Genomic DNA, 11,873 nt, shown 5'->3' with positions numbered 1-11,873 from the left:
GACACCCTGCTAACTCAGAACTGAAGCCACTCCTGAAGTCCACCTTTCAGCTGAAGATTAGACAGGCCTATAAAACAAAAGGTAACACAAGTGAGAAATGAGCTTATTAGTTCAATCAAGTATACAAGATCAAATAGGCAACCCCTGCCAAAAGGCAAGAGGAGAAGGCTGGAAGGGACAGGAAAATTAGACAAATGGACACGGGGAACCTGGGATGTAAAGGGAGAGAGGGCTGGCACATTGTGGGGATTGCAGCCTATGTCACAAAACAATTTGTGTACAAATTTTTGAATGAGAAACTAATTTGCACCGGAAACTTTCACCTAAAGCACAATACAATTAAAAAACAACAAGCAAACAAGGAACTGAAGGAAGGAAGGAAGGAAAGAGAATATCCCCTTTCTTTTCTCTACCCCACATTCTCCTTCATTGTTTCCTTTTATAACAAAACTGCTTGAAAGAGTTGTCTATACTTGCTGTTTCTAGTCTTCTCTTCACATTCTCCTTTGAATACATTTTAGTAAGACTATTTGCCTTTACCTTCCAAATAAAAGGGCTCTTTTCAAAGCCACCAATGACTTCCACATTGCCAAATCCAATGGTCATTCTCACATTTCATCTTACTTGACCTATCAATAGAATTAAACACAATTGATCATACCCTTTTTTTATGGTTGTAAAAATCTAGATAACAACCACCACTGACTGCTCTGACCAGGATCACAACAGAGGGTTCTGGACAGAGCTGGAGAAAGATGTAGAACATAATTCTAACTCATAAAAAAAAAGATCAGATTTACTGGCCTAAAGGAGACTTGAGAAACCCCGAGAGTATGGCCCCCAGACATCCTTTTAGCTCAGTGGTGAAGTTACCTCCGAGATTCACTCTTCAGCCTGGGAGTGGACAGCCCCATAAAACCAAATGAGACTAACGAGGTACAGGAGTCCAGTGACAAGGGCCAGAAGGCAGAAGGGGACAAAGAAGCTAGTGATAGGGAACACAAGGTTGAGTAAGGATATTGTTGATGTGTTGTGAGATTGTTAACCATTGTCATGGGGCAACATTTGTAGCAACTGTTAAATGAGAAACTATTTTGTTCTGTAAGCCTTCATCTTAAGTGAGAATAACAGCACAATTGGAAGAGTGTAGTCAACGTCACTGAACTGTGCATGTAGAAATTTTTGAAATGGTGTATCTTTGGCTATGTGTATTTTCACCAAAAAAAAAGGTTGAGAAGTTAGAGGGTTAATGTGTTGTGGGGTTGTTAACCAATGTCATAAAACAACATGTGTACCACTGTTTCATGAGAAACTATTTGTTCTGTAAGCCTTCACCTGAAGTACAATAAAATATATATTAAAAAAAAAATCTAGATAACATTGCCAATTCAACATCTTTCAGGTGTACAATTCAGTGACACTAATTGGAACCCTGGTGGCGCAGTGATTAAAAGCTCGGCTGCTACCCAAAAAGTTGGCAGTTCAAAGCCGCTCCTTGAAAACCCTATGGGGCAGTTCTACTCTGTCCTATAGGATTACTTTGAGTCGGAATCGACTCAACAGCAATTGGTTTGGTTTTTTTTTTTGGTGGTTGGGGGAGACTACATCAATTGTGTTGAACAACGATCACAAATATCCATTGCCAAATTTTCTATCACCATAGACAGAAACTCAATGCTTCCTAAACAATGACTCCCCGTTTCCCCTTCCCTCCTGCCCCTGGTAACCATGATTAAACGTTGATCTCTATACATTTGCCTAGTCTAGGTATTTCATACAAGTCAGATCATACAGTATTTGTCCCTTTGTAATTGACTTCACTCAACATAATGTTTTCAGGGTTCATCTATGTTGTAACACGTATCAGGACTTCATACTCCCTTGTTTTTGAAGTTCTGTGATCACAATACCAAAGCTTTTGATGTTTCTTCCTACTTCAGCTGACTGTTGCTTCTGTTTACTTTGCTGGTTTTTTCCCCATCTCCTCTTGTTGTTGTTGTTAGTTGCTGTCAAGTTGATTCTGACTCATCTCCTATCTCTTAACACTGGAGTGCCCCAGGGCCGAGTCCTGACTTTTCTTTTCCACCTACTCTTGCTCTTTTGGTGATATCATCCAATCTCATGGCTTTAATATTATTTATATACTCCCAAATTTATATCTCTGGTCCAGAACTCTCCTAAACTCTACTCCTATATCGACTGTCTACTTGACATTTCCACAAGGTTGTCTAATAGGTATTTCAGACTTAATATGTCCAAAATGGAGTCCCTGGGTGGTGCAAATGGTTAAGCGCTCAACTGCTAGCAGAAAAGTTCGAGGTTCAAACCCACCCAGAGTTGCCTCAGAAGATAGGCCTGGTGATCTGCTTCTGAAAGGTCACAGTCTTGAAAACCCTAGAGAACAGCTCTACTCTGCAATGCATGGGGTCACCATGAGTCAGAGTTGACGCAACAGCAACTAACAACAATGTCCAGAACGTAACCCCCTGTTCTTTCCCTCCAGATTTGCTCTTCCCACAGTCTTCCCCATATCAATTAATAGCAATTCCATCCTTCTAGTTAATTTAGACCAAAAACCTTGTAGAAATCATTGATTCCTCTCTTTCTCTCTCTCTCATCTTTCATCAATCCCTTAGCAAAACGTGTCAACTCTGCCTTCAAATTGTATCTCCACTTCACGTTGCCACTGCCAGACCCCTGTTTCAAACTACCATCATCACTTTCATGGATTATTTTAAGAGTTTTCTAAGTAATTTTTCCTGCTTGTACCTTGTGTATTTTCTCAATACAGTAGCCAAACTTCACAAATCCGAAAGCCAACCCTTCTGTTCTCTGCCTCCTCTGCTCACACACATACCAATGGAACAAAGCAACAACGGTAAAAAAATCTATTCCTCTTGCAGTCTTTTCCCTCTCAGTAAATGACACGATCCAAAAAAAAAATTGTGGAGTCAATTTTTCACATCTGTCTCTTTTGTAAACCCGCTTCCAAACCTTGTTGGCTCTACTTTGGAAATATATTCAGAATACAACTTTTTTTAAAAAAATTGTACTTTCGACGAAGGTTTACAGAACAAACTAGCTTCTCATTAAACCATTAGTACACATATTACTTTGGAACATTGGTTATCAACCCTACAACATGTCAACACTGTCCCTTCTCAACCTTGGCTTCCCTATTACCAGCTTTCCTGTCCCCTCCTGCCTTCTAGTCCTTGCTCCTGGGCTGATGTGCCCTTTAGTCTCATTTTGTTTTATGGGCCTGTCTAATCTTTGGCTAAAGGGTGAACTTCATGAGTGACTTCATTACTGAGCTAAAAGGGTGTCTGGGGGGCCATACTCTTGGGGTTTCTCCAGTGTCTGTCAGGCCAGTAAGTCTGGTCTTTTTTTGTGAGTTAGAATTTTGTTTTACATATTTCTCCAGCTCTGTCTGGGACCCTCTATTGTGATTCCTGTCAGAGCAGTCAGTGATGGTAGCCGGGCACCATCTAGTTGTACTGGACTCAGTCTGGTGGAGGCTGTGGTAGTTTTGGTCCATTAGTCCTTTGAACTAATCTTTCCTTTGTGTCTTTGATTTTCTTCTTTCTCCCTTGCTCCAGAAGGGGTGAGACCACTGGCCGCTCACAGGCTTTTAAGACCCCAGATGCTACTCACCGAAGTAGAATGTAGAACATTTTCTTTATAAACTATGTTATGCCAATTGAGGTAGATGATCCCCAAGACCATGGTCCCACCACTCTCAGCCCAGTAATTCAGTCCCTCAGGGATTTTAAATGTGTCTATGGAGCTTCCATGACCTTGCCTTTCACAAGTTATACTGACTTCCCCAGTATTGTGCACTGTCTTACCCTTTACCAAAGTTACCACTTATCTATTGTCTATTTAGTGTTTTTCCATCCCCACCTCTGCCCTCCCTCATAACCATCAAAGATTGTTTCTTCTTGTGTACAATACAACTGTTTTTCAGTACCTGGCCCCTACCACCCTGGTCCAATCATCAACATGTCTCACTTCAATTATTGTATTAGCCTTCTGGTTGGTTTTCATACTTCCACCCTTGCCCCCATAGACTGTTCTTAGCACAGCAGTCAGAGAAAACCCGTTAAAAAAAAGTAGGATCATATCATTCTTCCTCTCAAAACCCTCCTCTGGCTATTCGTTTACCTCCTAGTAAAGCCAAATTTCCTACAATGTCATACAAGGCTCTGATCCTGATTTCTTCTGAGACCTTACCTCCTACTACTTTTTTTCCTTCTTGATCACTCTGCTCAGCCACACTGATCTTGTTCTGAGAACATTTCAGGGACTTTTGCTTCAGGTCTTTTGCACTTGCTGTTTGCTTTGTCTGGGAACACTCATCCCTCAGGAAATGTTTGGCTCACTTCCTTACCTCCTTTAAGTCTTTGGTCAAATGTGCTATACCTACCTTATCAGAGAGGCCTTCTATGATCATCCTATTTTAAAATGCAACACACACGCACACATTCCCTATCCCCTTTCCCTGCTTTACTTTTCTTCATGATACTTAGAGCTACATGACATCAAAGAGAAAAGGAAAATCCCATTGCCGCTGAGTTGATTCCGACTCATGGCGACCCTATAGGACAGAGTAGAACTGCCCCATAGGATTCCCAAGGCTGTAATCTTTACGGAAGCAGACTGCCACCTTTCTCCCACAGAACAGCTGGTGGGTTCAAACCGCTAAACTTTCAGTTAGCAGCTGAGTGCTGTACTTATTTATTTTCTCTTTCTCTCTATAGATTGTCACGCCAGGAGGGCAGGGATATTTGTCTGTTTTTTGTTTGGTGCTATCTCCCTAGTTCTTAAGACTATGCCAACACATAATAGGCACTCAATAGACACTTGTTAAATGAATGAATAGATTTGTCTTTTAAAAATTCCAGATATGAAAAAAAAATTCCAGATATTTCTACCTGGTTAGAGTTTTACCCAATGTTTTGGATCTTTACTCAAAAAGATCTTTAGGAATCATTTTACTTCATTTCTCATTCCCTCATTGCCACTGTGATTAAAGGCAAATAATTTAATTTCTCTGAGCTACAGTTTTCTCTTCTGTTAAAATAGAGGGTTGTACTAAATGATCCCCAGTCTCCCCTGTAGCTCTAACATTCTATGAATCCATTAATTATGTCTTATGCTTTTTACTGTGGTAAATATATAAGTAACAAAACATTTGACGTTTCAACAATCTTCACATGCACAGTTCATAGGCATTAATAAGGATCATCATTTGTTCAACCATCACCCTTACCCATTCCCAGATTTTTCTATCACCCTTAACAGAAGCTCAAGGAGCCCTGGTGGTGCAGTGGTTAAGCGCTCAGCTGCTAACCGAAAGATTGGCGGTTCAAACCCACCAGCCACTCCGAAAGATGTGGCATTTTGCTTCTGTAAAGATTACAGCCTTGGAAACCCTACAGAGCAGTTCTAATCTATTGCCAAGAGTCAGAATTGACTCAAAGGCAATGGGAAACAGAAGCTCAGTGTCCCCTAAGCACTGACTCCTCCTTTTCCCCTCCTGCTTCCCCACCCCTGGTAACTACTAATAAACTTTGTTCTTGAGTTGCTTCTGCGTCCTAGCACTGCTGCGCTGCAGACCTCGACTGGTCCCTTCACCAAAATGTCTGAGGAGTTCCAGACCCAAGACCAGCCATGGAGGAGGGAGAGGTGGAGACATTTCCCTTCCAGACTGAAACTGCTCAGCTGATGTCCTTGATCATCAACATTTTCTACTCAAAGAGATCTTTCTGAGGGAGCTGCTTTCAAATTCATCAGATGCTCTGGACAAAACCAGATACAAAAGCTTGACAGATCCCAGTAAGATAGACTCTGGGAGGAAGCTGCATATTAATCTCATTCCAAACTAGCAAGATCAAACTCTCACGATTATGGACACTGGAATTGGGATGACCAAGGCCGACTTGATCAATAACCTTGGTACCATCACCAAGTCGGGGACCAAAGTGTTCGTGGAAGCTTTGCAGGCTGGCGCAGACATCTCCATGATTGGCTAGTTTGGTGTGGGGTTTTATTCTGTGTATTTGATTGCTGAGAATTGACCATGATCACCAAACATAACGATGATGAGCAGTATTTGTGGGAGTCTTCAGCAGGAGTGTCATTCACAGTTAGGACGGACACAGGCAAACATATGGGTCATGAAACAAAGGCTATCCTGAATCTGAAAGAAGACCAAACTGGGTACTTGGAGGAAAGAAGAATGAAGGAGATAGTGAAGAAACATTCTCAATTTATTGGCTATCCAAGTACTCTTTTTGTGGAGAAAGAATGAGATAAAGAAGTGAGTGATAATGAGGCTGAAGAACAGGAAGACAAAGAGGATGAAAAATAAGAAAAGGAGTCTGATGACAAGCCTGAAATGGATGATGTTGGTTCTGATGAAGTGGAAGAAAAAAAGGATGGTGACAAGAAGAAGAAAAAGAAGAGCAAGGAAAAGTACATTGACAAAGAGATACTCAACAAAACAAAGCCCATTTGGACCAGAAATTCTGATGATATTACCAATGAAGAATGAAGAATATGGAGAATTCTATAAGAGCTTGACTAATGACTGGGAAGACCACTTGGCTGTGAAGCATTTCTTAGTTGAAGGACAGTTAGAATTCAGAGGAGCCCTGGTAGTGCAGTGGTTAAGAGTTTGGCTGCTAAACAAAAGGTCTGTGGTTCAAATCCACCAGCTGTTCCTTGGAAACCCTATGGGACAGTTCTACTATGTCCTATAGGGTCACTATGAGTTCGAATCGACTCGATGGCAATGGGTTTGTTTTTTGGTTTTGGTCTCTTTGTCCTGGTTTTGGCCTCTTTGTCCCAAGATGTGCTCCATCTGACCTGTTTGAAAACAGAAAGAAAAAGAGTAACATTAAATTACACGTATGCAGAGTTTTCATCATGGAGACAACTGTGAGAAGCTAATTCCTGAATATCAGAATTTCATTAGAGGCGTGGTGAACTCTGAGGATCTCCTGCTAAATATTTCCCATGAGATGTTGCAAAAAGGCAAAATTTTGAAAACTATCGGGAAGAATTTGTTCAAAAAGTGCTTAGAACTCTTCACTGAACTGGTGGAAGATAAAGAAAACTACAAAAATTTTTATGAGCAATTCTCTAAAAACATTAAGCTGGAATACACAAAGACTCTCAAAATGGGAAGAAGCTTTCAAGGCTATTAAGATATTACACATCTGCTTTGCGTGATGAGATGGTTTCTTTCAAGGACTATTTAACCAGAATGAAGGAAAACCAGAAACACATCTACTACATCACTGGTGAAACCAAGGACCAAGTTGCTAACTCGGCCTTTGTGAAAAGTGTCCAGAAGCACGCCTTAGAAGTGGAGTATGTGATTGAGCCCATTGATGAGTACTGCGTCCAACAGCTGAAGGAATTTGAGGGGAAGACTTTAGTGTCAGTCACCAAAGAGGGCTTGGAACTTCCAGAAGATGAAGAAGAGAAAAAGAAACAAGAAGAGAAAAATCAAAGTATGAAAACCTCTGCAAAATCATGAAAGACATCTTGGAGAAACAAGTTGAAAATGTGGTGGTGTCAGACTGATTGGTCACGTCCCCATGCTGTATTGTCACAAGTACATATGGCTGGACAGCAAACATGGAAAGAATCATGAAGGCTTAAGCCCTAAGAGACAACTCGACAATGGGCTATGTCATGGATTGAATTAAGTCCCCCCCAAAATATATGCGTATCAATTTGGTTGGACCATGATTCCCGGTATTGTGTGATTTTCCTGTATGTTGTAAATCTTGCCTCTATGAAGTTAATGAGGGAGGATGGGCAGCAGTTGTGTTAGTGAAGCAGGACTCAGTCTACATGACTGGATTGTGTCCTGAGGCAATCTCTTGAGATAGAAAAGAGAGAAGTGAACAGAGAGACAGGGGGACCTCATACAATCAAGAAAGCAGTGCCGGGAGCAGAGTGCATCCTTTGGACCCGGTGAGACAAGCTTCTAGTCTGGGGGAACATTGATGAGAAGGCCAACAGAGAGGGAAAGCCTTCTCCTGGAGCTGATGCCCTGAATTTGGACTTTTAGCCTACTTTACTGTGAGGAAATAAACTCTTTGTTAAAGCCATCCACTTGTGGTATTTCTGTTACAGCAGCACTAGATAACTAAGACAGGCTATGTGACAGCAAAGAAACATCTGGAGATAAATCTCGACCATTCCATTATCAAGACCTCACAGAAAAAGGCCAAGGCTGGCAAGAATGTAAGTCTGTGAAAGATCTGGTCATTTTACTCTACAAAATCACACTCCTATCTTCTGGCTTTTGTCTAGAAGATCCCCAGACACAGGCTAACAGGATCTACAGGACAATTAAACGGGTCTGAGTATTGGTGAAGATGACCCTAGTGCTGACAACACCAGCACTGCTGTTACCAAAGAAATGCCGCCCCTTGAAGGAGATGATGGCACATCGCACACAGAAGAAGTCGACTAAGCTCTGCCTGAGGAATCACCTGTACACGTGTTCAATACTTTATCTTCATTCCTTCTGATAATATATTTTCAAGGATTTTTTTCTTTATTTTTGTTAACATTTCAAAAATCTGTATGGCATGACAATAACTAAGGGGAAGATAAGATTTCTTTTTACTTCTAAGTGTGATAACTGTGATACTTTAGGCACTAAAGCACAGCTAGTAATTTTTTTCTGGTTTCACATTATATTATTTAATAGATCGAGGTAATATTTGTTGTATGGTGTATGTAACCTAATGTTAACTCCTTAGTCTAAAGTGTTTAGCTATTAAGCGAATTCCTTAGTAAGCCAAATTTTTTGTCACTGAAGTCTTGAGACATACTTTGATGTTTCAAAGAAAAATCTTTGTGAAAATAACTTGAGTTTCACCTTCCAGTATCTTATTTTTAAGCTTCCATCCCCTGTAGTTACCACCTCTGCATGTACTAGGCCTCTAGATGTTAGTATGCCACACTGAATCAACTAGATGGGACCTAAGTATCCATACAGCATGTTTTCCAAAGAAAAAAACATTAATTAGAATAGCAAAATTATACGCCTACCTAGGAATGGAAGAAGTTGACTAAGCTCTGCCTAAGGTAAAGTATTATAATGAAATGTGCAAAGACATGGAGATAGAAAACCAAAAAGGAAGAACACACTTGGCATTTCTCAAGCTGAAAGAAATGAAGAAAAAATTCAAGCCTTGAGTTGCAATTTTGAAGGATTCTACAGGGAAAATATCACACAACACAGGAAGCATCAAAAGAAGATGGAAGGATTACAGAGTCACTGTACCAAAAAGAATTGGTGGATGTTCAGCCATTTCAGGAGGTAGCATATGATCAAGAACTGTTAGTACTTAAGGAAGAGGTCCAAACTACGCTGAAGGCATTGGTGAAAAACAAGGCTTCAGGAATTGACAGAATACCAATTGAGGTGTTTCAACAAATGGATGCAGCGCTGGAAGCACTCACTTGTCTATGCCAAGAAATTTGGAAGACGGCTATCTGGCCAACCAACTGGAAGAGATCCATGTTTGTACCCATTCCAAAGAAAGGTGATCCAACAGAATGTGGAAATTATCGAACAATATCACTAATATCACACACAAGTGAACTTTTGCTGAAGATCTTTCAAAAGCGGTTGCAGCAGTATGTCAACAGAGAACTGCCAGAAACTCAAGCCAGATTCAGAAGAGGATGTGGAATGGGAGATATCATTGCTGATGTCAGATGGATCATGGCTGAAAGCAGAGACTATCAGAAAGGTATTTACCTGTGTTTTATTGACTATGCAAAGGCATTTGACTGTGTAGATCATAATAATATGGATAATATTGGGAAGAATGGAAACTGCAGAACACTTAATTGTGCTCACAAGGAACCTGTACTTAGACCAAGAGGCATTTGTTTGAACAGAACAAAGAGATACTGAGTGGTTTAAAGTCAGGAAAGGTGTGTGTCAGGGTTGTATTCTTTCACCATACTTACTCAATCTGTATGCTAAGCAAATAATCCGAGAAGTTGGACTATATGAAGAAGAATGTGCCATCAGGATGGGCAGAAGACTCATTAATAACCTGTGTTATGTGGATGACACAGCCGTGCTTGCTGAAAGTGAAGAGGACTTGAAGCACTTATTGATGAAGATCAAAGACCACAGCCTTCAGTATGGATCACACCTCAACATAAAGAAAACAAAAATATTCACAACTGGACAAATAAGCAACATCATGATAAACGGAGAAAAGATGGAAGTTGTCAAGGATTTCATTTTACTTGGATACCTAATCAACATCCATGGAAGCAGCAGTCAAGAAATCAAACAATGCATTGCATTAGGCAAATCTGCTACAAAAGACCTGTTTATAGTGTTAAAAAGCAAAGATGTCACCTTGAGGACTAAGGTGTGCCTGACCCAAGCCATGGCGTTTTCAATAGCCTCATATGCATGTGAAAGCTGGACAATGAATAAAGAAGACGGAAAAAGAATTAATGCCTTTGAATTATGGTGTTGGCAAAGAATATTGACTATACCATGGACTTCCAGAAGAATGTACCAATCTGTCTTGGAAGAAGGACAGCAAGAATGCTCATTAGGAGCAAGGATGGCGAGACTTCGTCTCACATACTTTGGACATATTATCAGGAGGGACTAGTCCCTAGAGAAGGACATCATGCTTGGTAAAGTAGAGGGTCAGCGAAGGAGAGGAAGTCCCTCAATGAGATGGATTGACACAGTGGCTGCAACAATGGACTCAAGCATAGCAACAATTGTGGGGATGGCGCAGGACCAGGCAGTGTTTCATTCTGTTGTACATAGTGTCGCTATGAGTCAGAATTGACTCTACAGTACCTAACAACAATAGGCTATTGTAAAGGCAGTTTGAAAAATAACCCCATTAAGCTCATGAGTGGAAATGTAGTCCACATATCACCTGCTGTGTCAAAAGGTTGTAACAAACACAGTTAAATTAAAAAACAAAAACAAAAAAAAACTTTGGTCTTGATATACTTGCCTATTCTAGACATTTCATTTAAGTGGGATCATACAATATTTGTCCTTTTGTGACTGACTCATTTCGCTCAGTATAATGTTTCCAAGGTACGTCCATGTTGTAGCATGCATCAGGACTTCATTTCTTTTTATGTTGTTGTTCTTAGGTGCCATTGAGTTGGTTCTGACTCATAACGATCCTAGGTATAACAGAACGAAACACTGCCCAGTCCTGCACCATCCTCACAATCATTGCTATGTTTGAGCCTATTGTTGCAGTCCACCTGGTTGAGGGTCTTCCTGTTTTTCGCTGACCCTCTACTTTACGAAGCATGATATCCTTCTCCAGGAATTGGTCCCTCCTGATAATATGTCTAAAATATGTAAGACAAAGTCTAGCCATCTTCATATCTAAGAAGCTTTCTGGCTGTACTTCTTCCATGATGGATTTGGTCATTCTTCTGGCAGTCCATTGTATATTCAAAATTCTTAGCCAACAGAATAATTCAAAGGCATTAATTCTTCTTCAGTCTTCCTTATTCACTGTCCAGATTTCACATGCATATGAGGCAACTGACATACCATGGCTTGGGTCAGGAGCACCTTAATCCTCAAGGTGATGGCTTTGCTTTTTAACACTTTAAAGACCTCTTTTGCAGCAGATTTTTTTCAATTAAATGCGTCTTTTGATTTCTTGACTGCTGCTTCCATGGGCGTTAATTGTGGATCCAAGTAAAACAAAATCCTTCACAATTTCAACAGTTTCTCCGTTTATCATGATGTTGCTTATTGGTCCAGCTGTGAAGATTTTTGTTTTATTTATATTAAGGTGTAATTCATACTGAAGGCTATAGTCTGT

The 11,873-nt window shown here is 40.5% G+C and overlaps 1 pseudogene; it reads left to right on the top strand.

Annotated features, from left to right (window-relative positions):
• Window positions 1–5,555: 5,555 nt before the first annotated feature.
• Window positions 5,556–8,494, top strand: LOC101347926 (heat shock protein HSP 90-alpha-like; annotated as a pseudogene).
• The last annotated feature ends 3,379 nt before the right edge of the window (window positions 8,495–11,873 follow it).

The sequence above is a fragment of the Trichechus manatus genome, unplaced genomic scaffold, assembly GCF_000243295.1.
Source record: "Trichechus manatus latirostris isolate Lorelei unplaced genomic scaffold, TriManLat1.0 scaffold00064, whole genome shotgun sequence".
Taxonomy (NCBI): domain Eukaryota; kingdom Metazoa; phylum Chordata; class Mammalia; order Sirenia; family Trichechidae; genus Trichechus; species Trichechus manatus.
The sequence above is the reverse complement of the archived record's forward strand: the minus strand, read 5'-3'. Positions and strand labels throughout refer to the sequence as shown.